Source organism: Chamaea fasciata, unplaced genomic scaffold, assembly GCF_029207755.1.
Source record: "Chamaea fasciata isolate MVZ Bird 193981 ecotype frontalis unplaced genomic scaffold, bChaFas1.0.hap1 SCAF_120, whole genome shotgun sequence".
In the NCBI taxonomy this organism is placed as follows: domain Eukaryota; kingdom Metazoa; phylum Chordata; class Aves; order Passeriformes; family Sylviidae; genus Chamaea; species Chamaea fasciata.
In genome coordinates, this window is record NW_027094205.1 from 95,984 (window position 1) to 122,960 (window position 26,977).

At 48.2% G+C, this 26,977-nt stretch overlaps 2 long non-coding RNA genes across 2 annotated transcripts in view; both read left to right on the forward strand.

Annotated features, from left to right (window-relative positions):
* The first annotated feature begins 924 nt into the window (after nt 1–924).
* Nucleotides 925–12,224, forward strand: LOC136304550 (uncharacterized). The gene is made up of 5 exons (XR_010724652.1): nt 925–1,014; nt 5,373–5,491; nt 6,141–6,252; nt 10,347–11,944; nt 12,025–12,224. It is a non-coding gene; the product is annotated as an uncharacterized lncRNA (long non-coding RNA).
* Nucleotides 12,225–16,704: 4,480 nt separating this feature from the next.
* The window catches only part of LOC136304551 (uncharacterized), a 38,674-nt gene continuing 28,401 nt past the window's right edge, over nt 16,705–26,977 (forward strand). Inside the window, exon 1 of the long non-coding RNA XR_010724653.1 lies at nt 16,705–16,793. This is a non-coding gene — a long non-coding RNA (uncharacterized lncRNA). The remainder of the gene's footprint in view (nt 16,794–26,977) is intronic.

The window sequence follows — 26,977 nt, forward strand, 5'->3', positions numbered from 1 at the left end:
CGGCGGTAACTTGGTCTCAATGTGTCTCCTAACGGCATCGATGGGGTTTCGCAGCTTGGCTGTGCTAGGCTTCGGTTCTGAAGCCCCAAACTGGATTATGGGGGCAAGGAATTGCGTCTTTCTGTAGTTAAAAACAAACAAACAAACAAACAAAAATTACAAAGTGGTCATCCTGCAGGCTGCAGTAGCTTTCCAGAACTCGTTTCTGTGGGGAAGTAAGACCGTGATAACAGGCATGCTTGCAAGGCTCACGGATGCTGGTGCTGGGAACTTGAGTGAGCTGCTTAGACCGGGGGGAAAACAATGCAGCCGTTGCCTATGCGATGTTAAGTTTAAGGTAATATCCCATATGATTTAGTTATTAAAACGCTGAAAGTTAGCAGTTAGGGATTCCTTCTGCTTTTGAAGGTAGGGTTTGCATGCAGTATGGAAGACAGACTCGTCCTCTGCACTTGCAGGCTTCCTGTCCTTATGCGTGTGTTCGATACTTGAGCTCCCTGTCCTGTGGGGAATGAATGGCCGCTGCTCTTCCAGTCACTAAAGTTTTTGCTGATTCAGTTAAGCCATTTGTCTCCAGTCTCTGCGTGGACCACATCCAATAGAAAAACTGCTTAGGAAAGAATCAGCCCGAACTGAACCATACTGGAGATTGTTAATCGCAAGTAGTGGCCTGTCTCCTTCCCCCATGGTCTTGCATGAGGAATCCCACTTCTGGAGGGGGTTCTGTAAATCTACTGTATTTTGGGTTTAGAAAGCATAATAATCATGGAAGAAAAATCAATGTTCTGGCTTGTGTTTGGGGTATCTGGTAATCTGCTTCTGTAGGAGTTCAGCGGGGCAGATGGGTTTGCAGAAGCTATTACCTTTCTCTGAAGCCGGTTTTGTTTTAACTGTTTACTCTTCCTCCAGTGCCGTGCGTTCCATGATCGTTTGCCCCTAGACGCGACGCTTTTCCTAGTCATGCCTAAGGAGCCAATTATCGAGTTGTCTGCAGCAGGAGATTCTGGTGAATCTGTAAGTACTGTGGGAGTTTTCTGTATGCTTAACTGTACCTGTAGATAGTTCCTCATTTACTAGACTCTTTCCCATCCCCCCTTTCCCCCTTGATAGGGCACAGTAGGCTACTTTGGGTTTTCTGGCGCTATCATCTCTTGCCTCTAGCTTGTAATGGAGTTGAGCTTTTTTTGACTAAAAGCAGTGCTATAAAGCAGTGCTGATCCCTGGGCATGTACTTCTGGTGCAAAATGCAGTGTTGTTTTGGAGTGCAGTCTGGTTCTTACTGTAGTGGTTTAGAGTCAGAGTAGTAGTACTTCTAACATGGCGAAGAGGGCTTGGGGTTTTTGGCAGGTCCGGGGCAAGGAAGGGCAAAGCTGGTTGAGAGGTGCTGGATGTTTTGCTTTTAGCTATGAAAGCCATGTTCAAAGACTTTGTACACCCATGCAAAAGGCCGCCTAAAGTTTATTTTCCTGCAGGATTGGTTCTGTTGCCTGAAGACACAACGGGGGCTTTAACCCGGAGACAGTGTCAGCTTCTGTGGCTGTTTTGTAGTCCTTTGCTGTCTAGCTTGAGAAAAATTGCCAAGCTCTCTTTTGCCCCTATAGCGTGCATAATTGGTCTTTGTAGCTTTGCTTGGAAAGCTTTAGTTGCTAGAGGTCGGACGGACATTAATTTGACACGCAAGGGTTGAACTGCTAGGAGTTGGCTAGCCTCTTTCTCTGGGTGGTTCTCTGCTCTCGTTCCTTCCCTTCCTGCCCTTTCCCCTCTTTATGTGTTCCTTTATTCTTTTTATTTTTTTTTTTAATTTATGGGTTTGTACTTCCTTCTCCAGCTTCTTGGGCATGTAATGATTGTTGGCGAGATGTGTGTTGCTCACCTGGGCCTGACCAATGGATTCCGGATGGTTGTGGATGAAGGGCCCGAGGGTGGGCAGTGTGTCTATCGCATACATTTACCCATTCTGGGTGGCCGTCAGTTGGGCTGGCCGCCTGGCTAAGATTTTGGCACCGCAAGAGTTGCTGCACGTGTACAAATCGTCACTGAATGGATTTCGTCTGTTGCCCATCAGTCTAGCGGCTTTTGATGTGTAATTTTTTTTTTTTTTTTTTTTGTTTTTGCCGTGTGTCTGTGGAAGGTAATAAAAGCTTTGAGCAGCAGTTGCACAATAAAGATTTGTCATGGGGATATCACCTCCGTCTTTCGTGTCTTACTGAGGGGAAGTACTTCTGCATGTTCAAAGGGTGTCTCCCCAGAATGCATGTGGAATGTTTCAGCCAGATAAGAGCATTTCAGAGATAGATGGTGATTTGCCTGTTTGTTTGAAGCGTGAAGCTGGAAGCCTTTAGCAGTCTCTCGCGTCTTGTAGCAAGCAAAGTCTTAGCTCTTTGGCAGTGGTAGACCAACGTACAGAAAGCCCATGTAGGCTGTTGCTAAAACTGTAGAAGATACTGTGTTCGAGGCTACATGCATGCTTTCCAAGGGTGGATTCACCATGGTGCACCGTGTTGGAAGCATCCACCTCCTGTTGGACCTGGGTGTCCTGGTTACAGGAGTAGGGTGCCAGTTTAGCACTATGTACACGTAAGCAAACTGTATTGTCCCACCCTCTATGTCATTCCTGATGAACTGCTAACGATGGATCATTGCAGTAGCTGCCCAGTGCACACCCAACACCTCAGGCTACAAGATGGGTGTTAAATGAGATAAGGAAAAAGAGGCAAACCCTGTGAGGCAGGATAGTGTTTCCTCACACAAATGACTCAGCCGTGATAACTCCCCTCTGGGGAAGCACCAGCACATTCCCACCCAGCCCGAGGGGTCATCTCTGCTAAGGGGCCATAATGGACTCCATGGCACTAGGATCATAGGCAGCTGCAGTGACTTAGACCATCAAAGACTCCCAAAATATCCCATGACTCACAGTATTGCATTCCTCCGCTGTGAAACTCCCTATCCGGGGGGAGGTACTGAGCATTCCCACCTGAACCTGAGCATCTATATAATCTTTGGGTTTGGGGACTTTGGGCACCACCACTCGACAGATCCGAAGGAGGAGCAAAGCTTCAACAGGACTGCCACCATTACTTCAACAGGACTGTGCCCACCGCTTGATAGGACTGTGACCATCGCTCTGACCAGCAGGGTGCCAGTTTATACTCTGACTTTGTGGGTTAAAACCAGTTCTCTCTGTATCATTGTATTTATTGTAAACTGTTTAGTAAATTGTAACTCCGACCTGTAATCTCTCCTGAGGCAGATGTGTGGGGTTCGTTTCTCCTGACGGTTTACATTTAAACCAGCATGCGGGGTGATTGCCATAGGTTTTAGAAGTCTCTGGCACCTGGTGGAATTTTATGTCTCGCCTCTGTGGAAGTTTAAGGCAGATTTTTGGGAGGAAACCTCCTAAGGGGGGCTCTCCCTCCCCTCCCCCAACCGGTTCAGGGAAGAAAAAACCTCCTCGGAGACAAGTGGAAAGAACCCTGTTTATTAAACAGACAAAGCAGTCCCCAGCACAATAAATTGGACAATACCAGATGACAAGAACTTCGTGCCGCTCTGGAGAGATGACAGGATTAGAAAAGAAGTCCTTCCTGGAGGTGGTTGCTCTGTCTCAGTCCCTCTGGCACTGAGAAACGCTGCGCAGGATGGATCTTGGTGGGTTCCAGGTGCGGGCCCCGACGGCGCTCCCCCGAGTCCTCAGTCCAGAGAGATTTTAACAGTTCCAAGGGAAGACGAAAAAAAATGAAGAGAAAACAAAAAAAAAAAGAAAAAGAAAATAATAAAAAAAAAAAACAGGAGGAGAGGAAAAAAAAGTGAAGCTTCTCCTCCTCTGCTAGCTACTGCCTAACTAACTACTGAAGGAAAAAAAAAATCTCTCCGTCCCTTGCCGTGTGTTGCTGAATCCGACTCTCAAGGCCAGCCGGCGGGGGAAAGTTTCTGAAAACAAACCGCGCGCCTCTCCCTTCCCGCTGCTCCCAGACCCAACACCAAAGGCACACAGGGTAATATCCAACAGAGACCCAACAGACAACTGGGGATACAAACGTCACAACGTCGCCCCAGGACACCTCGCAGGCAAGGTTGTGGATACTTAGCTCCAAACCGAAGAGAGCCAAGGCTTATGAAACCCAGATCCACTGTAGAATTGTGGGATCCTAGACCAGCCGAGGTGTGAAGGGACTTCGCAAGATCATCTGGTGCAGCCTTTTGTGGGAAAGGGAGCCTAGATGAGATTATTTAGCACCCTGTCCCGATCGCATCTTGAAAGCCTCCAGCAATGGGGACTGGTGCAACTTGTGCCTGTTGTCCCTTATCTTCTCCATGTGGCTCCCTTGAAGTACTAGAATACTGTGAGGAGGTTCCCCCTGAGCCTAGGCAGGTGCCTAACATTTTGCAACTACTTCCTTTGTCATTGCTAGCCTTCATGCAGCCCCTAGCTGCTTTTAGGTGTTCCTCCACAGCTTTTGGATCATGCTGAGCCCATTTGTCCGAGTATTTAGGACTTAGGCTTATTCCCTGCTTCTGTAAGTATTCAGTGATATCTTTTGCCATCCCTCCGACTATGCCAGTTGGTGCAAATGGGTGTTTTAGGTCGCTTAAAGAATCGCCGGAAAAGGCATCACAAAAGCAGGTGCTCCAGCCCTTTGAGCATCTTCATGGCCCTCCTTGGGACCCTCTCCAGTCTGTCTGCCTCTTTTTATTGAATTCTGGGGACCAGAACTGGACACAGTGTGGCCTGCAGGCATGGCCTCTGTGAGAAGAGGCCAGGGTCTGCTCTGCGCTAGACACAACTAGTTTTCACCAGCTAGGCACCAGACTCCCTGAGAGCCAAAGCCGAGCAACTCAGCAAAGCTGGTGGCACCCCTGTGTAAGCATATTTAAGAAAGGGTAAAGCGCTGCCTGGGGCAGGTATTTCCCTGCTGCCCTTAGATCTGGCAGGTGGCTGTGTCCTGAAGGAACTTTTTAATCTTATTTTCTCCTCCTGTCCTATTGAGGAGGGGTGGTGAGAGAACAGCTGGTTGGGCCCCTGGCAGCCAGCCAAGGTCTGACATCATAAAGCCTAAAAGGCATATTCTTCCATGCAGAAGGGGGTTGGTGGTTTAGAGATTTTAGGAACAGGAAAATTAATTAGGGGCTGAATGTTGATTTGAGTGAAGGGCAGGTACCAATCCGTCTTCTATAACTGCAATTTCCGCAGCAGAGGACAGCTGAGAATCAGGCCCCAGTGATGCTGGTTTGGGTGTTGCTAAGATGGAGTTCATTTCCCCATAGCAGCTCTCACAGTGCCGTGTGTCACGTGAAAAAGGGAGGCTTCCTCGACCCCTAGTGTGGGGAGATTTACTCAGTCTTTAGTGTTTAATTTGTCTGTGTTTCAGGAAAGTCGAGACCGTTGTGCCCGACCAGTCTGTCAGCATCCCGTTGGGAGGATCCTTCACTGAGCAGTCCTACTGGATCAGAGGGTGGTTCGACTGACTTAGGGAAACACACCAACAGTGTAAGGGAGACCCCTCAGCAGGTCTTCCCCTTTACCCATTGTGTTACCTGCTGCTGGCGACTGGTAGCGTCCGCCAAGGATTCACACTAGCAGTTTGTGGAATGACACTCTTTATTAATATAAATTGTGACAGGTTAAGTTTCGAAGATTGTCGGTGATAGTGTCTGATTGCAAAAATATGTTTGAAGGAATATACAGACAAGCTCTAATCCCCAATAAAATGTTCAGCATGCATAGAGTATGATTCTTATCCAATAGGCATCTCTATGGGGGAGAAGACAGGTTCAGCCCATCAACTGATCCCAGCAGCTATGATGGAGTCTTCCCTACCTTTTCCCCATTCTCGACTTATTTTTATACAATTTCTGTGTGTTTAGGTGGAGCTTGAGTGACTCTAGTCAATACATACCTTTGTTACTGATTGGTGTAAAATTCTCTTGCTTTGCTTTTAAAGATACGGTCAAAAAGAACATAGAGCGCATGCCCAGTGAGGGGTGGTTGCACTTTGGAGGTGGGTAACTTTGGGATGGAGGTGTGCGTTAATATTATTATTGGGCTTTAATGAAGCAAGTTGATCTAAGGAGAGAGATTTCGCCACAGTTGCTGGCTCAGCAGTAAAGCATCTTCCCCTATCTCCCCTGGTTGACAGGTGGTATGCGGTTTATCAGCTGCAAAGTCCCATCGAGTTCCCTTCCCTGCAAGGATTTCTGCAGAGCCTGGCCTTCGCTCCGCTCCACCCTCCATTCCATCCCCCTTAGCAGGTGCGTGTGTATGGGGAATCATCACGGAATAGGTTTCAAGTCATGCCAACTGCATTCCATCCGGGGAGCAGCAACTGTGATTTACCCTATAATTCCCGTACTGTTATAACTCCTGTAAGGATGTTAATATAACTCCTAAGTTTCCTCTAATTGAATCCCCAGTTACCGGTCCACAGGGTCCCCAGTCATTTTCCCACACCGTGCTTTGCATTGGTAGCTAGAAAGGTGTTGATAACACACCAGTGTTTTGGCTACTGCTGAGCGGTGTTGGCACAGCATCAGCGCTGTCTCTGCAACATTCTGCCCCAGCACCGTCAGGCTGGGGGTGGGCAAGATCCTAGGAGGAGACACAACCAGGACAGCTGACCCAAACTGGCCAGAGGGATATTCCACACCATATGACGTCAGCTCAGAAATAAAAGCGAAGCAAAGGAGGAGGAGGGAAAGGGGGGCATTTCTTATTTACAGTGTTTGCCTTCCGGAGAAACTGCTACATGTGCGGAAGCCCTGCTTCCCGGGAAGCGGCTAGACAGTGCTTGCTGATCAAAACTGGACAATAAATTTGGTTTTTTTCCCTCTCCTTGTTCATGCACAAACTTTCACTTTTGCTTTAGTAAACTGCCTTATCTCAATCTGCAAGTTGTTTTTCATCTCTCCTGTCCAGCTGGGAAGGGGGAGTGATAGAGTTGTTTGGTGATCACCTGGCATCTAGCCAAGATAAACCCACACCAGTCCTTTTTGGTTCCTAACGCGGGCTGAGACAACGGCAGTTATATATCTTGCATGGTATAGTAATATTAGTTACTGAGTAGCAAGCTCCTGTGCGGGACATGGAGTTTGTCAGGTACGCTTCTTATGTCTTGGTTTGGTTGAGTTTGGGAACATGTGCTTTGCTATGACATTGATGGCTTTGTTGTGCTGGGGGAGCTATTTTCTGGGGACAGTGAGGGAATCCCTGTCCCTCTCCCTATCTGGGACTGATGTAGATTGTTTCAGAATGCAGGCTGCCGCATTCCTTGTTCATCCTTACGTGAAGCTGTTGAATGCTATTAATACTATTAACTAATACTGTTGGCACACTATGGGGTTTGTGGAATCTGGTGTCATCCTGGTGTAAGACAAAACAAACTGTAGGTGAGGAGGTATTGAAATGTGCCCTGAAGCGGCTGGTCGCTGGATGGCAGTGTGTGTGGAAGGATTTGGGCAGGTTCCTAGAGTGGTTATCACCTCCCATTGCCGGGGACTTTACAGCTGAACAGGCAATGGACCCTGGCAAACTGACGCGTCACCTGATAGAAGGGTGCCTTGCCTGACCCAATGAAACCCAGCAGCTTCTCGCCCTGTACGGGGGCCTGGCCTGTGCCCCTTGAGCCACAGTTCAGTGCTCTCAGAGGAGTGTGGCTGAGGCAGGGACCCAAACTGCATTTGAGGACACTATGGCCGAGCTAGGGACCCAAACAACAACAGCTACAGTAATTGCCCCCAGAAGTGACAAAGAAAAGGCGGATAAGGAGAGCCAAGGAGCGATCAGCAAGACTCACTGACCTTTTAGTAGTCCCATGTGGCCAGTGCAAATGTCTGATGGAGGGTGGAGGGATACCCGTAGGCCATTGTGGCCCGAATGAAGTAATGCCCTCACTGAGTGCTGCTGTACCGGACATGTTAGAGCTCTAATATGAAGTGGAGTCGAAGGCTGCCAGGTGGTATGCTGCACTTGGCATTGTCAATGCATTCTTCTCAATTCCTTTGGCAGCAGAGTGCAGGCCACAGTTTGCTTTCATGTGGCAGGTTGTCCAATACACCTGGAATCGACTGCCCCGGGGGTGGAAACGCAGCCCTACCATCTCTCATGGACTGATCCAAAGCGTACTGGAAATGGGTGATGCCCCTGAACATCTACAATACGTTTGTGGCATCATTGTGTGGGGCAGTGAGGCAGAAGGAGTGTTTGAGAAGGGAAAAAGAATAGTTCAGAATGTTCTGAAAGCTGGGTTTGCCGTAAAGAGAAGCAAGGTCATGGGACCTGCACGGGACATCCAGTTCTTGGGCGTCAAATGGCAGGATGGCTGCCGTCATGTGCCTATGGATGTGGCTAGCAAGATAGCAACTATGTCTTCACCAGCTAAGAAGACGGAAACACAGGCTTTCGCAGGCCGCCTGGGGTTTTGGAGAACGCATATTCCACGTTATAGTCAGCTTGTGAGGCCCCTCTATCGAGTGACCCAGAAGAACCATTTTGAATGGGGCCTTGAGCAACAACAGGCCTTTGAGCAGATCAAAGAGGAAGTAGCTTGCGTGGTAGCTCTTGGGCCTGTTCAGACTGGACCAGCCCTGCAAAATCTACTCTACACTGCAGCTGGATAGCATGATCTCTCTTGGAGCTTCTGGCAAAGGACATCAAGAGAAACCCGAGGTCGACCATTAAGGTTTTGGAGCCGGGGTTATCGAGGATCAGAAGGCCCACTACACTCCAGCTGAAAAAGAAATATTAGCAGCGTATGAGGGGGTTTGAGCATCCTCAGAAGTTGTTGGGAAAGAAGCGTGTCTCCTCTTGGCACTGCAATTTCCTGTGCTACACTAGATGTTCAAAGGAAGCATCCCTTTGACACATCGGGCAAACAGTGCTACATGGAGTAAGTGGATGGGAAGCACTGATCACACAATGAGCTTGACTGGGGAAACCCAATTGCCCGAGAATCCATGAAAGCAGGCAGAGATTTTGGAGGATTTCTTTGAAAGGTCACTCGTGCTCAAGAAGCACCACCATATAATGAGTTATCAGGAGATGAAAGAGGCCATGCTCTCTTTTCTGATGGGTCCTGCCTTGTGGTAGGAAACCATCAGAGGTGGGAAGCTGCTGTGGGGAGTCCCACACAACGAATAGTTGAGGCCGCTGAAGGAGAAGAAAAGTGGCCTGTACTGTGTCTCTATACTGACTCCTGGATGGTGGCTAATGCCCTATGAAGATGGCGTCAGCAATGGAAGAAGGCCAATTGGGAGTGCAGGGGTAAACCCATCTGGGCTGCTGTGTTGTGGCAGGGCATCACTGCACGGATAGGAAACATGGCTCTGAAGGAACGTCACGTAGATGCTTACATGCCCAAAAGCCACGCCACTGAGGAACATCACAACAATGAACATCCAGATAAGGCTGCCAAAATTGAAATAGCTCAGGTGGACTTTGACTGGGAGCAGAAGTGTGAACTCTTTACAGCCCGATGGGCCCATGAAACATCAGGGCATCTAGGAAAAGATGCAACCTACAAATGAGCTTGTGATCGAGGGGTGGATCTGATCACGGAGGCTATCGCACAGGTCACCCATGAATGTGAAACGTGCCGCAATCAAGTGAGCCGCATGAGTAAAATCTCCTCGGAATAGATGGCCAAAGTGGGTTTTAAATATGGTGAGGCCTGGCAAATTGACTGTATTGGCCCACTGCCATGAACACACCAAGGCAAGAGCTTACATACTCATCATGGTAGAGGCAACTACTGGTTGGCTGGAAAAATACCCTGTGAACCATGCTAACCATTGCTCGAAACGCTCTCTGAGGCCTTGAGAGACATATTTTGTGGTGACATGGTACCCCAGAAAGAAAGTCATCAATGAGTCTCATTTATGAAATAGCCTCATAAACTCTTAGGCAAAGAAACGTGCACTGAGTGTGCATGTGACATCCCTTATCACCCACAAGCCTCTGGAAAGATTGAGAGGTCTGATGGACTGCTGATGACTATGTCCAAGAGGGTTAGGCCATGCGGCATGGAAGCACTGGGATGCAAATTTAGCAGAAGCCACTTGGCTGGTTGACACCAGAAGATCTGCTCACTGCACTGGTCCTGCCCAAAGAAAACCCCTACATACTGTGGGGGGAGATAAGGTCCCCACACCACACACAGGGAAGTGGCTAAGGAGGTCGGTGTGGAATCCTCCTCCCATGGGAAAAGGAAAACCCATTAATGGGATTGTCTTTGCTCAAGGGCCTGGGTGTACTTGGTGGGCAATGCAGAAGGATGGGGAGACCCGGTGTGTACCTCAAGGAGATTTAACCTTGGGGGGAAAATAATCTGTGTGTAAATTGTATGTTGCAGGAAGTAAAGTAGCAGGAGTGACATGAACCGACGATGAGTGAATTTTACGAGGAGCGAGGAGAGTGCGACGATAGCCCAGGCAGGGCCGGTGTCGGTGCCGAACGATCGAGTGTGTCGCTTCTGTCCCGAGCACCCATCTTGATGGAATGGAGCCCGAGTCATGGCCTGTTTTTTAAACACCTGGAGGGGTGAAGGAAACCCACGAAATGGGAAACTAATATCTGTCTTTGAAAGGAAGGGGAACGGTAGTTAATGAAAATGTATACGTGTGTGGGGCATAAAGATGGTTTGAGCATGGAGTTTAAGTTGTAAGCGTTGGTAAGAAGGGATTCCAGTCATGACAAATACAATGGAATAATTAGAAGACCTATATATAGACATATATATATATATATCAAATTCTGTGCGATCTGAGTATGATGGAAATGGTGTGAAGTAAGGGGTGGAGATTGTACTGGGTGTGGCTGAGATGGAGTTCATTTTCCCCATAGCGGCCATCAGTGCCATGCTTTGCATTTGTATCTAGAAAGGTGTTGATAACACATCGCTGTTTTGGCTACTGCTGGGCAGTGTTGGCACAGCATCAGCGCTGTCTCTCCAACATTCTGCCCCACATCAGTAGGCTGGGCGTGGGCAAGATCCGAGGAGGAGACACCACTAGACCAGGTGAGCCAAACTGGCCAGAGGGCTATTCTGTACCATATGACTTCAGCTCAGAAATAAAAGCTAAGTTAAGGAGAGGGAAGGGGGGGGGGGGGGGGGGAAGGGAGCACATGCGTTATTTGCAGCGTTTGCCTTTCGGAGCAACCCCTACGCGTGCTGAAGCCCTGCTTCTTGGAAAGTGGTCGGACAGTGCTTGCTGATGGGAACCAGAGGATATAATATTTGTTTTTCCTGTTTGCTTTTTCGTGCAAAAACTTTCTCTTTTCCTTTAGTAAACTGCCTCATCTCACCCTGTGAGTTGTTTTCCATCTTATTTTCTCTCTGTGTCAAGCTGAGAAGGGGGAGTGATAGAATGGCTCTGTGGGCACCTGGCATCCAGGCAAGGTCAACCCACCACAGATGCTTTTGATGCCGTGCAGGTGTTGTAGGATAAAGGCACTGATAATGCGGGTAAATAATTGGCTGCGGAGCTGGTGCTTGCAACAGCGTTCTGGGTTCTATGAGCATGGGACGCTGTTTTTGGATCAGCATCTGCTTGGGAGAGCAGGGCTCCACCTCACTAAGCGGGACAAAGATATTTCTGCCAGTAGGATAGCTGACCTCATTAGGAGGGCTTTAAACTAAAAGTGAGGGTGCGAGGAGGGAGAGGGAGAGAATAATCAGCAGCCCTGTGTGGGAGTGATGGATAGGGTCAATGAGCAAAGGGCAGGGCAAGAGTTCCAGTACCTGGAAGTCCCCCTTAGAACCCCAAGGCAGCGGTGGATGTCATAGCTGCAAGTGTGCCCAGCAGTAAGATCTCCTTGGACAAGCAAGTTTTGAAAGAGGAGTTCGGCAGGAAGCACGGAATCCGGGTACACGGACGGGAGTTCGATGCCAGGTATTGTACGCTGTCCCAGGCTGAGCGACGGCCTGCCTTCAGACTGCACGAAAGGAAGGTAAGCCAGAATGTAACCTCGGGGTGACTGACATAAGTAACTCCTGAGATGAAGGAGACCAGATGCATTTCTGTGCTCAGGGTAGAAGGAAGAACCCTCCCCCATCTCCTGAAGTGCCCCTACATAACAGCCAGGATGCTCCTGGTTTGGAGACTGAAGAGCACATGAGTAACGGACAGGACCCAGGACAAAGCCAACGATGCAAAGCTGACCTAACCACCTGCCCACGTTAGAACCAGTGCGACCAGAGAAGCACATAAAGGTATTAGTAATTGGAGATTTCCTCCTGAGAAACACCAAGACACCCATTTCCCACCCAGACGATTTCTCTAGAGAACTCTGCTGCCTACCAGGAGCTCGCATTCGTGGTGTCACTGAGAGGCTGCTGAGGCTGGTGAACCCTAGAGATCATCATCTGCTCCTACTCTTCTCTGTAGGGTCTGATGAGGCAACTTAGAACCCTCCCAGGAGTCTATTAAGTCTGTAGGAGCGATGTTAAAAGGATGGGGAGCACAGGTGCTGGTCTCCTCTTTTGGTGTCTGGTCTGAGGAAGGGGTCCAGCAAGGAGGAGACGGACCAAAGAGCTGAATGCCGGGCTGCGTAGCTGGTGCCATACTCAAGGTTTTGGCTTCTATGGTCATGGATCTACCTTTAAGAAGCCGGGTCTGTTGGGAGCTGATGGGATTCACGCGACCAAGTGGGGCAAGATCGTCTTGGCCAGTTAGCTGGTTAGACTTACAAGGAGGGCTTTAAATGAGACTCAGCGGGGAAAGACGATGGAGTTTTGAGCAACAGGGAAGAGCCTGGGGCTGGTGATGCGTTAGGAACCAAGAGGGGAATACTTGAGAAATGCTGCAAAGGAATTGGGGCTTGATCCTTGTCCAAGAAAGTGACGCAGTCAACAGCCCAGCGGAAGTGCCTCTGTACCAATGCATGCAGTATGCATAAGAAAGAGGAGCTGGAAAGCACTGTGCAGCCGGAAAGCTAACAATGTAATCACGACAGTAAAGATGTGCTGGGACAACTCCATGACTGGAGCTCCGCAATCAATGGCTATAAAGTGGTCAGAAGGAAAGAGAGGCGGAGGTGGCCCTCTATGTAAGCCAAAAATAAGAGGGATTTCCTGTACAGAGAGGTCTTTGAAAGGCAGCGATGAACAGGTTGAGAGCTTATGGGTGAAAATTAGAGGCCACGCTGTTGCGTTAAGAGTAAGAAATTTGGCAGAAAATAAAGCCCCTTGCGTTCCAGCTGGTCCTCAGAGATCAGAGGGACTGGGTGGGGTTAGACCTAATTTCCGATTACAACCAATTCAGCACTGTGAGTCTGGTTGCCTTCTCTAAGGACCTTTGCGAGCGCAGATTCAGGAATAGAGTGGTTTTCTGAAGTTACAGAAATAGAGATTTGGGACTGCCATTGAGAAATGCACTAGATGTGGTAGAACTCTAGTAACATCATGCTAAGCCATGCAATACTAATAATAGCAATGGTATGCAGAAGCTTCCCAAGAGAGCGTCCCCACTTTGGAGGAGGGAGAATAGAACAGACCGGCGACTGTCTCCGACATCTCTTGGGAATTCCTGCTCCCTAGCTGAAATTCCTACCCTCCTTATATACAGCCCAATCTTCTCCTCCTTACGTACAGCATGATCTAATTGGAGAGCTGAGTAATATAATCATATATGTGGTAGCATGTACTTCAGTAAGCTTATTAGCATATGCATGAGTGTGCATTTTAATACTTAAATGACCCTTAATCAGGCAAAGGTTACTTTTTTGGCCTTAGTTTCCTTCAAAGTTGCGCTCTTGAGACTCCTTTCCATTTCCTGCCATTCATCAGAGCCAAAAGACGACTATCCTAGCTGCCCATGAACTCCTCCTCCAGCCATATTGTCATTTCTTGACGTCAGCTATGTGGATCTCCATCAGGAAAGATAACGTGGAGGGTACACGGTTTAGGCCATATATCGTAAGCCTTAGCCCTTTCCTGGCTCTGTGGTCATCATCTCACACAAGCCAACAAAGGAAACCTTGTGGTTGGTATCTACTATAGGCCACCAGATTAAGAAGATGAGGTCGACATAAGAAATCAGGCAAGTTAGGCAGGAGAGGAGCGTGGCAGAGTAATGGCCTTCTCTTCTGGTTGAGCCGAAGCACAAAGTGGAAATGCATAGGTAGTGGAAGCAGGGACACGCATTCTGGGACGAATCTAAAGATGCCACCCGGGTCTGTGGGGATGGGATCAGAAAAGCTAAGGCAAAACTGGAGTTGAGTTGGAAAGGGGATGTAAAGAATCATAAGATGGGCTTCCACAGGTGCGTTGGTCAGAAAATAGGACTAAAGAAAGCGTACGCAACCCACAGTCCCCTCCACTGATAAATAAGCCAGGGGGTCTAGTGGCCAGCAACATGGAGAAGGCTGTGGTACCCGGCGAGTCATTTTCCTCTGTTTTCACTGGCACGGTTACCAAACCTCTTGAGACCCTGAACCTCAAGGCAGGGACTTGGGGAACAAAGTCCCTTCCATCAAAGGAAACGGTCTGTTTTGAGACCACCCGAGGAACCTGTGGATACACAAGTCCTGCACCTGGGGAGGCACAACCCCATGCACCAGCACATGCTGGAGGTCGATCGGCTGGAAAGCAGCTTTGCAAAATAGGACAACGTGCCCTTGCCGCAAAGGCGGCCAAGGATATCCTTAGCCCAATATAGAGGAAAGCAGGGTTTATATATGTTACAAGACAGTTGTGTGGGCCATTCAAGGTGCTCGCTGTCCCTGGGGCTGCAGGGCACCACAGACCACCCTTGGGCAGCTTTGAGGGCACTGCCTATTTTTCTACAATCCTCCTATCCAGCTTAACGCAAATCCTACTATCTTGAGCCCTCAAGCCAGCAGTGCCGAGCGCACGCTTTTGTATTTTATTTGCTTCCAGGAGATGTGCAGCTTAGAAACGTCTGCAATGGAAGTGGGGCTTTCAGCAAACAGCGTAGAGACAGTGCTGTTGGTTTTTCAAAATGTCCTGAGAAGTTAAGGCCAGGCCTGCCCTGCCCTGCCCTGGCCAAAGCAGTCATTTGACTGGAGGGAGCAGCACCAAAAAGGCACAGGCACCTTTGGGGTGCACTTGATGCGGTAACAAACAACAAGAAATAGTACTTGTAGCTACTACAGCCTCTTCTGCGACCTCGTGGCCCGCCCTCAGGGTCGCAGCACTACACGGGGCAGATCCCTCCGCGCCCCGCGGGCACCAGGTCGACGAGGGCGGACCCGCCAAGGGGGCGGGCAAAAGCGAAAAAGACAGGCGAGACAGCAAATCGAGACGCGGGCCACGATCCGGCCGCCCAATGGGCGCCGCGGAGGGCCCGGCTTAGTGGAGGAAGTGTCGGGGCGGACACGGGCGTTGTCCTTGGCTGAGGAGAGTGTCGGGGTGCTGGCCTCTCGCCCTGGTGGCGCCACTCCCGTCTTCGGAAAGTTCATCGGCAAGGCGTTTCTCTGGTATCGTCAGCGACGAGGACGAGGAGGTAGCCGCGCCTTTGCTCTCTGTGCGCGGTTCCTCTTCCCGTCCCCCTCCTCCCGCGCTTGCGGGCATCTGAGCCGAGGACACCGGGCGCGCGGCAGGGCGTGCGGCGGCGCTCATGCTGCGGGTGGGTGGGTGCAGGGACGCGGGACGGACGGGGCGTCTCTGGGTTGTGGCGCTCTCTACTGCACCATCCCCATAGCTTGTTCTGTGCCCCACCCGCAGCCTTCCGGCTGCCGCGGGCGTACTGGGTTGCTGGTGTTGTCCGGACTCGCCTCGCATCCCACCCCCACCGTGTCGTGTGCGCGCGTAGAGAAGGACCTCCGGCGGTAACTTGGTCTCAATGTGTCTCCTAACGGCATCGATGGGGTTTCGCAGCTTGGCTGTGCTAGGCTTCGGTTCTGAAGCCCCAAACTGGATTATGGGGGCAAGGAATTGCGTCTTTCTGTAGTTAAAAACAAACAAACAAACAAACAAAAATTACAAAGTGGTCATCCTGCAGGCTGCAGTAGCTTTCCAGAACTCGTTTCTGTGGGGAAGTAAGACCGTGATAACAGGCATGCTTGCAAGGCTCACGGATGCTGGTGCTGGGAACTTGAGTGAGCTGCTTAGACCGGGGGGAAAACAATGCAGCCGTTGCCTATGCGATGTTAAGTTTAAGGTAATATCCCATATGATTTAGTTATTAAAACGCTGAAAGTTAGTATTTAGGGATTCCTTCTGCTTTTGAAGGTAGAGTTTGCATGCAGTATGGAAGACAGACTCGTCCTCTGCACTTGCAGGCTTCCTGTCCTTATGCGTGTGTTCGATACTTGAGCTCCCTGTCCTGTGGGGAATGAATGGCCGCTGCTCTTCCAGTCACTAAAGTTTTTGCTGATTCAGTTAAGCCATTTGTCTCCAGTCTCTGCGTGGACCACATCCAATAGAAAAACTGCTTAGGAAAGAATCAGCCCGAACTGAACCATACTGGAGATTGTTAATCGCAAGTAGTGGCCTGTCTCCTTCCCCCATGGTCTTGCATGAGGAATCCCACTTCTGGAGGGGGTTCTGTAAATCTACTGTATTTTGGGTTTAGAAAGCATAATAATCATGGAAGAAAAATCAATGTTCTGGCTTGTGTTTGGGGTATCTGGTAATCTGCTTCTGTAGGAGTTCAGCGGGGCAGATGGGTTTGCAGAAGCTATTACCTTTCTCTGAAGCCGGTTTTGTTTTAACTGTTTACTCTTCCTCCAGTGCCGTGCGTTCCATGATCGTTTGCCCCTAGACGCGACGCTTTTCCTAGTCATGCCTAAGGAGCCAATTATCGAGTTGTCTGCAGCAGGAGATTCTGGTGAATCTGTAAGTACTGTGGGAGTTTTCTGTATGCTTAACTGTACCTGTAGATAGTTCCTCATTTACTAGACTCTTTCCCATCCCCCCTTTCCCCCTTGATAGGGCACAGTAGGCTACTTTGGGTTTTCTGGCGCTATCATCTCTTGCCTCTAGCTTGTAATGGAGTTGAGCTTTTTTTGACTAAAAGCAGTGCTATAAAGCAGTGCTGATCCCTGGGCATGTACTTCTGGTGCAAAATGCAGTGTTGTTTTGGAGTGCAGTCTGGTTCTTACTGTAGTGGTTTAGAGTAGTAGTAGTACTTCTAACATGGCGAAGAGGGCTTGGGGTTTTTGGCAGGTCCGGGGCAAGGAAGGGCAAAGCTGGTTGAGAGGTGCTGGACGTTTTGCTTTTAGCTATGAAAGCCATGTTCAAAGACTTTGTACACCCATGCAAAAGGCCGCCTAAAGTTTATTTTCCCGCAGGATTGGTTCTGTTGCCTGAAGACACAACGGGGGCTTTAACCCGGAGACAGTGTCAGCTTCTGTGGCTGTTTTGTAGTCCTTTGCTGTCTAGCTTGAGAAAAATTGCCAAGCTCTCTTTTGCCCCTATAGCGTGCATAATTGGTCTTTGTAGCTTTGCTTGGAAAGCTTTAGTTGCTAGAGGTCGGACGGACATTAATTTGACATGCAAGGGTTGAACTGCTAGGAGTTGGCTAGCTGCTTTCTCTGGGTGGTTCTCTGCTCTCGTTCCTTCCCTTCCTGCCCTTTCCCCTCTTTATGTGTTCCTTTATTCTTTTTATTTTTTTTTTTTTAATTTATGGGTTTGTACTTCCTTCTCCAGCTTCTTGGGCATGTAATGATTGTTGGCGAGATGTGTGTTGCTCACCTGGGCCTGACCAATGGATTCCGGATGGTTGTGGATGAAGGGCCCGAGGGTGGGCAGTGTGTCTATCGCATACATTTACCCATTCTGGGTGGCCGTCAGTTGGGCTGGCCGCCTGGCTAAGATTTTGGCACCGCAAGAGTTGCTGCACGTGTACAAATCGTCACTGAATGGATTTCGTCTGTTGCCCATCAGTCTAGCGGCTTTTGATGTGTAATTTTTTTTTTTTGTTTTTGCCGTGTGTCTGTGGAAGGTAATAAAAGCTTTGAGCAGCAGTTGCACAATAAAGATTTGTCATGGGGATATCACCTCCGTCTTTCGTGTCTTACTGAGGGGAAGTAGTTCTGCAAGTTCAGACGGTGTCTCCCTGGACTGCAAGTATGTGGAAGGTTTCAGCCTGATCACAGCATTCCATAGATGGTGATTCGCTTGTTCGTTTGAAGTGTGAAGCTGGAAGCCTTTAGCAGTCTCTCGCGTCTTGTAGCAAACAAAGTCTTAGCTCTTTGGCAGTGGTGTGCCAACGTACAGAAAGCCCATGTAGGCTGCTGCTAAAACTGTAGAAGATACTGTGTTCGAGGCTACATGCATGCTTTCCAAGGGTGGATTCACCATTGTGCACTGTGTTGGAAGCATCCACCTCCTGTTGTAGTTCGTTATGAATGGCTGTGATAAAAGGCCCCCTTAATATCTTTTTTCTGGTGTGGCGGGATATGGTAGGAGAATACAGTGGGCCTTACTGGCAGCTGCTATGCTTCCATAGCACAGTGTCATCTGTCTTTTGTAGTTTTGGTCTGCTGTTATCACCCAGTGCTTTCCCAACCTCTTGCCCACTCCCATGTAACTGGATGGGTTGCAAGAGGTTTGAGCAGCAGCCTCCACTCTGTGCGAGCAGTTCTTTGTAGTAGCTGAAACGCTGGTGCGTTATCAACACCCTTCTAGCTCCATCTGCAAATGGAGCTATAAGGCAAGTTACCTCTATCCCATTCCAGACCCTAGTGAAAACTTCTTTGCATGGATACTGCAAACTTCATCTTGCTTTAACAGCTATTAAAAATGGGAAGTGTGCATGGGAAAGCCGGGTGTTCCCTCATTGCCGTTGAACCATTTGTTACTGAGGCATGTGAGGCATCCATTAAAAGGCGTTTTCATCTCTATGTTAGACCCAAGTGATTGGGTGAAATTTGGTGATGCAGATGTGTAACCCGAGGACTTGACCTTTATTTAATTGACCCGAGGAGGAGATGAAAATGATTTATCTGAAGTATATGGAAAGTCCACTGCTGCAGTGTTTGCTTACTGAATGGCTGAGGTAGGTTGTGGGAGAATAGATAGTGGGATATTACGAATTTGGGCTGCGGCTGAGCCTCTTCCCTAATGGGGTGCTGCTGTATAAGACAGGTGAGCAGCATTTAAGGAAAAGAAGTGTGGAATGCCGATGTGTATTGACCAATCACAAAAAAGTAAAAGGGTACACAGGTGTTATGCATGTGAGGAAAAACGTATAAAAAGTTGTACTGGGGAATAATAAAGTGCTGATGCTTGCCACCATTTTCAGTATCAGTTGTGTGTCCACCATCAATTGGTGAGCCCGACATGATTTGGGATACAGAACTGCATACCTGAGAGTAGTATATGTTGGAGTCCAGTCTAGCAAAGCCAGGCAGACCAAGAGCCTTAAAGCAAAAGCAGGTGGGAAAGAGAGCCTGAATGTCTGGATGATTTACGAAAACAGAGACACTGACCCCAAGGTGAGCGACTGCGAAACATAATAATGGGGGCTCAAATATCAGCGGAAGAGGAATCCATTTTGGACATTCTGCTGCGAATATTACAGAGGAAAAGTATTAAGTGTGGGGCACTACACACTTTGCTCATTTCGTGTAAACAAAATAGCGTAAGAGTGAACACACAGACTGCCTTTTTTGTTGAAACATGGGAAGAAGTTGGGCACACGTTGTGGGAGGTAACTCCGAGGGGGGACGAAGTAGCCACAGTGTCGCTTACAATGTGGCGTTCAGTTCAGGACTCATTGCTAGAAGTACAAGCTGATAGAGAAACGGCAGCCACTGTCGCCACTGCTACCACTCCTCCAGTCCCAGCCACAGCCACTGTTCCAGCAGCCTACCTGCCTGCTGCGGCCTGTCCCCTTTGTCTCCTCCTCCCTCCTTGACTGCTCCTTCTGTGAAGGGTCCTATCCTGCTGGTATCACCTGAGAGTTGCACTCTTCCCCCGAATGTCGATGATGATATTTCAATGTCTTGGGAAGCAGCACTGGCCTGGCTCAGCCATGGCGGAGCCGCTGTGGCCCTTCTGCCTGCGTGGGCACAGCGGCCCGTAGAGGTTCGGAGTGTTGGCCGGGAGCCTGCATGGATTACTGAGGAAGGGCTGCCAGTTGCTGCAGCTTCCTTTGGCAGGCAGCCGCCTCTGCCTCTATGAAGGCAGCACAGAGCTGACTGAGAGCTGCTTCCAAGCGCTGCTGCTGTAGACAGAGCTGGTGCTGCTGGGCCCCGGGGAGAGCTGGCAGGGCTGTGCCAGCATTATCAAGCAGCTCCTGGCTGTGCTCTGCAGCCAGCAGGGAGATGTGGTGGAGGCCATGCGGAGGCTGCTGACAGATGAGTGGGCTCCCCACAGGCAGAAGGTGCTGGCGGATCTTGTCCACAACCTGAGCTGGTTTTGATCGATTTATCAGGGCCAGCAGAGTCAAAGAGAGCAGGATGTCAGCCAACCGCCCCTCCACTGCAAGATATATTTACACTAGAACCAGTGGCCATCTCGGTGAGGGGGGCAGATCCAAAAAGACTTTGGGTATGATTGTATGAACAAGCTAGGGAGGTGCAGGACTCAGATTCGGCAAATCAGATTCTAGCATGTCCTGTGATCTGAAATAATGGCGACAGCCCTGACAAGTGGGATCCTTTTCATTGGAGTGTAATCAAAGATTTAAGAAACACAGTGATGCAGCATGGGCTTGCTTCTCATTTCGCTCAGTCTATGCTGCGAGGTATCTTTGCTAATGAGTTAACCCCCTTTGACTGTTGACAGCACAAATTTGCTTCTCCCTGACTCAAATGATGATATTTGAGTTGCAGTGGAGACAGTTAGTGAATGAGGTCACCATGGGTAATTTAGAATGTTCTCATGATGACCCTTGTTTTGGAGGAGGTCCGGCCCAGCTCATGGGGAGCCCTCTGATTAACACCTCACAACTACAAGCCTGACTGCATTCCTTAGTGTTACAGCAGGGAAAGGAGCTTGCATTTCTTGCGATGCAGCGTGTACCAGATGTAGGGGCTCCTTGTCAGTCGTGGACAACAGTTACGCAGAAACTCAGTGAGCCATATATAACATTTATAGGTCATCTTAGGGAGGCAATTGAGAAATAAATTGATAATGTAGCAGCCCAAGAAACTTTGCTATTGCACTTGGCTAAAGATAATGCAAATGCAGACTGTAAGCAAGTTTTATTGCCACTGTAGAATCCTACACTGGTAGATATGATTGAAGCTTGCAGCAAAGTCAGGACAACACAGTATCAGATGGAGCAGCTTGCAAAGCAAGTTGCTGCAGTTGTGCAAGTTCCAAAGAGTTGTTTTCGATGTGGTCAAGTAGGGCATCTCAAGAGAAATTGCCCTAACCAACCTTGCAGCTATTCAGTGCCAGGGAATGGCAGGCAGCGCACTATCAGGTTGTGTGCACACTGCGGCAGGCTGGGACGCTATGACAAACAATGCTACTCTAAGGTTGTTAACCAATTACGAGTGCTGCCACCTAGAGGGCTGTCAGGAAACAGGAAGAGGAGCATGATGGGGATGCGCCCTCAGACACAAATACATCCAATCAACCCCTTCCAGGCTTATGTGGCAAACTCAGCGCCAGAACCAAAGGGAGCGCCTGAGTGGATGTCATCACAGCTGCCTCAGTCACTATAGGTGACACCAAGGTGCGTAAAATACTGTTAGATGCTTTTGGACTTTTGGGATATGGGTTAAGTGCATTGCTGGTGGGATGCTCAAGTGTTACCTTGCAAGGGCTGTTTGTGTTACCTGGAGTTATTGATGCGGACTATCTTGGGCAGGTTTGTACCATGGTGTAGACGCCGTCACCCCCAGTCACCATACCTAAGCAAAGTCTTATTGCTCAACTGATACCTTTTACAACGCAAGTACCTAGGGCAGAATCTGTTGAAAGAGGGACTGGAGGGTTCAGATCTACAGGTACCCAAAGGTCTTTTGGACCCAAATGGTTACTGATTCTAGGCCTAATGAGGTGTTGTTTAAAACTCATACAAGGTTCCCCTCTGCAAGTGACTATTACTGGCATGATTGATACAGGAGCTCATGTCACTATTGTTTCGAAGAAACAGTGGCCTTTACTTGGCCCACAGTAATTTCTCCAGCAGTGGCAGGAGTTGGGGGAACAACTGACAGTTACCAAAGTCTACTACTGGTGAGTGTTATTAATCCTAATGGGCAGATAGCTACAATCCACCCTTATGTAATCTCAGTACCCCTGAATTTGTGGGGACGTGATTGTTTGACTCAATGGGGAGTTGCCCTGGCAACAGAAAAGCAGAATTTTTCGTAGGGGCCACTGAGGAGAGCGGTCAACACAGACCCATCATCCCATTACAGTGGTTGACCACACGACCTATATGGGTGGACCAGTGGCCCCTGACTCATGAAAAATTGACCGCTCTCAAACATTTAGTCAACAAACAGCTGGTACAAAATCATACTGAACCATCACAGAGTTCTTGAAACACTCTGGTGTTTGTGATCAAAAAGAAATCTGGTAAATGGAGACTCCTACATGATCTCCACTCGGTTAATGAAGTGATGGAAAGTATGGGAGCAGTGCAACCAGATATGCCTTCCTCAACCATGATTCCAGCTACTTGGTATATTTGTATTGTTGATCTGAAAGATTGTTTTTTTACCATACCCTTACACCCAGATGATGCTCCCCAAGTTTGCTTTTACTGTCCCCTCTGTAAACAATAGTGAACCTTTGAAAATATACCATTGGACTGTGTTGCCTCAAGGGATGAAAAACAGCCCTACCATTTGTCAGTGGTATGTGGCACAAACTTTATCATGGGTTAGGAAACAATTTCTGCAAGTTTGATATCACCATATGGATGATATCTTAGTCACTGTGCCAACTGTGGAACAGCTCAATGTGGTAATGCCTATAATACAAGAGGCTTTAACAAGTTATGGTTTGTGTGTTGCTCCTGAGAAAGTACAGCAACAAGCTCCCTGAAAGTATTTAGGAATGAAAATCTTAGACCAAACTGTTGAACCTCAGATAGTGTCTGTTTAGCATTCTATACAAACATTGAATGACTTGCAAGTATTGTTAGGTACAGTTAATTGGATCAGGCCATTGTTGGGATTATCGAATGTGCTGTTGGTACCACTTTTAATTTATTAAAAGGTGATCCCTCCTTGTTATCTTCCTGGAGCTTGTCACCAGAAGTGCTTGAAGCATTAAAGCAAGTAGAATTAGCAATACAAGGGAGAAATCCTGGAGAGTAGTTACCACTGTACTTCTCAGTGTATATATTTTACTTTCTCAGGACCATCCTGTGGGCCTCATAGCCCAATGACATGACAGTTGGCAGGACCCTTTACATTTTTTAGAATGGGTATTTATCGTATCAATGCAGAAAAACAGTTACCACCCTCTTAGAGCTGGTTGCTCATGTAATTTGTAAAGCCAGACAATGGTGTGCCCAACTACCAGGGCAAGAGGCAGCCATTATGACTGTACCCTTAACCTCTTGTAGTGGTTTTGGTTCGCCAATTTGAGATTTCCCAGCCAATGCACCAATTAATGTGGTGGGTTGAGCGCTGGCCAAATGCCAGGGCACCCACTAGAATTACTTACTCCTTTTTCTGCTGCGATATAGGATTAGGAGAAGAGCAAAGCAGGCTCAAAACTTTAAAGAGCATAAAGAAAACTTTATTTAAACAGAACTGAAAGAAAAGAAAAAAAAAAAGAATCAGAATAAACCCTTCAGAATACTTCTCCTTCCCCCACAAACTTCTTTTCTTTCCCACTGACAACATATAGAGACAAAACCTGGGACTTAGGTCAGTTGACCACCTCTAAAATAGCCTTTCATCAGTTCTTTTAGGGAGAGGAGTTTCTTTTGCTATGTCATGGAGACTTCTCCACAAGAAACTGTTCTCTCGTGGCTTCAATTTTCATGAATAGCAGCCACCCGGAAATCTGCATTTGTGAAGTTCCTCCCATCTCATGCAGCCTTCCCACAGCTGCATTCATGGGCCATGTCCAACTTATGGGGTACTATTTTAAGGATGAACTGTTCAAAATAAAGGTTCTCTTAATCTATCTCTGAGATCATCTTCATCTCTGGGGAACAGAGGTCTTCTTCTTTCCCTGGGGGTAAAGGGTCTTTATTACTCTCATCTCTGTTCAAGCTTCTCATGAGATCACAGCTACTTCAACATTTACTTGCTTCAGTACAAATGCCTTTGCTCATGTCTACAATCTGAACACTCCATCTCCCCATGCTTTTTCATGAATTAAAGGGATATTCTAATGTATCACAGTCCATTACCATGGCCTTACAAAAGAATTTCAGCCTAAGACTAAATCAGTCTAAAATCAAAATCAACTCAAAAATTATCCATGTTGAGGCTGTAGGGAGGAGGGAGCTGAGGGTAAGGATAAAAAGGAATAAAGAACAACCCTCCCGTTGCATTTTCTCCACGTGCTTCTTCGTGAAAAGAAAGCCTCTGTCCTCCTTGTAGCTGCCTTTTGAGAGCCAGAATACTGTGATGATGTTGCTTCTGAGCCTTTTCCAAGGGATAAAAGACCCAACTCCTTCAGGCTTTCCTCATACGGCAGGTTCTCTAGCCCTTTGATCATCTTCACTGCCCTCCTTGGGACCCTCTCCAGTCTGTCCACCTCTTTTTTTTGAATTCTAGGGACCAGAACTCGATACATCACTCTAGGTGTGGCCTGCAGGGGTGACTTCTGTGAGAAGGGGCCAGGGTCTACCCTGCACTTGACACACAGCTAGTTTTTGCCAGCTAGGCACGGGATACCTTGAGAGCCAAAGCTGAGCAACTCAGCAAAGCTGGTGGCACCCCTGTGTTAGCATATTTAAGAAAGAGCAAAATACTGTCCTGGGCAGGTATTTCCCTGCTGTCCTTAGACCTGGAAGGTGGCTATGTCCTGAAGGAAGTTCTTCATCCTGTTTTTTTTTTTCCTGTCCTATTGAGGAAGGGTGGTGAGAGAACAGTTGGTTGGGCCCCTGGCAGCAGGCCAAGGTCTGGCAACAGAAAGTTTAAAAGGCAGATTCTTCCATGTAGAAGTAGAAGGGGGTCGGTGGCTTAGAGAAATGTAGGGATAGGATGTTTTTGAGCTAGCAAAGTCCATCAATATCTGGATCCAATCACTTTGAGGGGGCAAAGTTTCAATGGAAAAAGCCTTCTTTTTGAGCAATAAGAGATTCTTGTGAGAAAAAGGATCTAGTCTGTTTTTTCATCACTTGGTAATACAAGCAGCAAAGAATTGAAACTCCTGCCTACAAAGGGATGAAAATGGGCAGAGCCCATTGGATGTTCTTTTTGTGTGTTGGAAACCCAGGGCCAGCTATAAAGAGGTCATGAAAGAGATGTAAGATTGGTCTGGCTAAACTTGATTAGGACAGGGCCCTAGAGAAGGCAATGCCTTGCTGATTTAAACAGTAAAAAGACAGTAAGTGTTGGAGGTTAGGATTTTTCCTTTTTTTTCTTTCTCTCAGGGAATTTTGTCACAATTGATTCCTAAGAGATGATAACAACCAGTACTTATGAGACAAAAAAAGTGGCCAATGAGGGAAAAGGGTGGACATGGCTACTTTCTTAGCTGGGGAGTTTTCTCTTGGGAAGGGCAGCGATACCGTGAGATTATGGCTGGGGAGTGAGGGGCTGGGCTCGGCTCCTCTCTCTCACTCTCCAGATCGGAGTGGAGAGGTGTGGTATTCAGTGCCGGACTGTTACTGCCCAGAGGATTCGCTGCCACTGAGGAGTTCTCATCCTGCACGGCTTCTACTTACTGTGGGGCAGCTTCTGCTCACAAGAGCAGCTGTTGAACTGGGACCTTTCCAAAACCCAACCTCACTGGGCAGGAGACCCTAACCCCCAACCCCTTCCCAGAAGGGGCATCTCCTGGCTGCTTGCGGCAGGTGCTTGCAGAATCCTGGCTGCTACTGCGTTACAACTGCCCAGCCCTGCTGTTTGTCTGCTGCTGCTTCAGGGTTTTTGCTACCTTTTAACCCAACACCCCATGTCTGCCTGACCCCCTCATGGTTCCTGCTACGGCTGCGGAGTTTCTGCTATACTTTGTTTGCCACCCCAGGGTCTGCTCGCCTCTGCTATTCCAGCTTGCTGCTCCAAGGTTCCTGCTACAGTCCAATTCACCATCCGGAGAGGCACTGAGACCAGCCGAAGCAGAGAACCCCTTAAAACATGGGAAGCTGGAACAGAGCAACGCAGATCCAACCAATATGGTTAACATTCGTTCTCCCTTTAGTAGCTTATATACGCTTCAATATAGTTTACAATTACAAGTATTTTCTCATTGGTGTACAGCATAACGAAAAATGCAAACAGACATTGTTTATCTCATTCTTAAGGTGGCTAAAGTGTTCACACTACAAACTATACCTATTAATACCTAGAAAAACCACTGTCCCACGTTCACAACTTAACATAATTTCTAACTGTGCCACAGGCTTCACAGGTCTGAATTTGGGGCCCAGGCTGGGGTAGCTCAAACCTCAATCCAAATATAAATCATGCCCTTGCTCTCTGAAAAATTCTGCTACAACCAGCTGCCCCTGTGAGTTTGTAAAGGAAGCCCCATTTTCTGTCTCTTCTACCAGATCACCCACCATTACCCATGTGCAGAGAGGCGGCTGAGCTCGCGCCACAGAGCTCCCTGCAGTCATGGGGTAATCATTGCTCCTGCCCTGCCCAACCGGGACCCAACAGCGGCCCTGCTGGCTGTGACCATAACTACACAGAAGGGGAAAGTGCTAGACAGCTGAGTCTGTTGTTGGGTTTCTGTTTGTTGTTGCTGCTGTTGTTGGTTTTTTGCCTTGTCATATATATATATATATATATATATTCTAGTAAAAAACTGTTATTCCTTTTCCCATATCTTTGACTGAAAGCCCCATAATTTCAAAGTTATAATGATTTGGAGAGAAGGGGGTCACATTTTTGATTCCAAGGGAGGTTCCTGCCTTCCTTGGCAGACAACTGTCCTTCAAACCAGGACAGATTTTGGCACCCAACGGTGGGGCCTGAGGG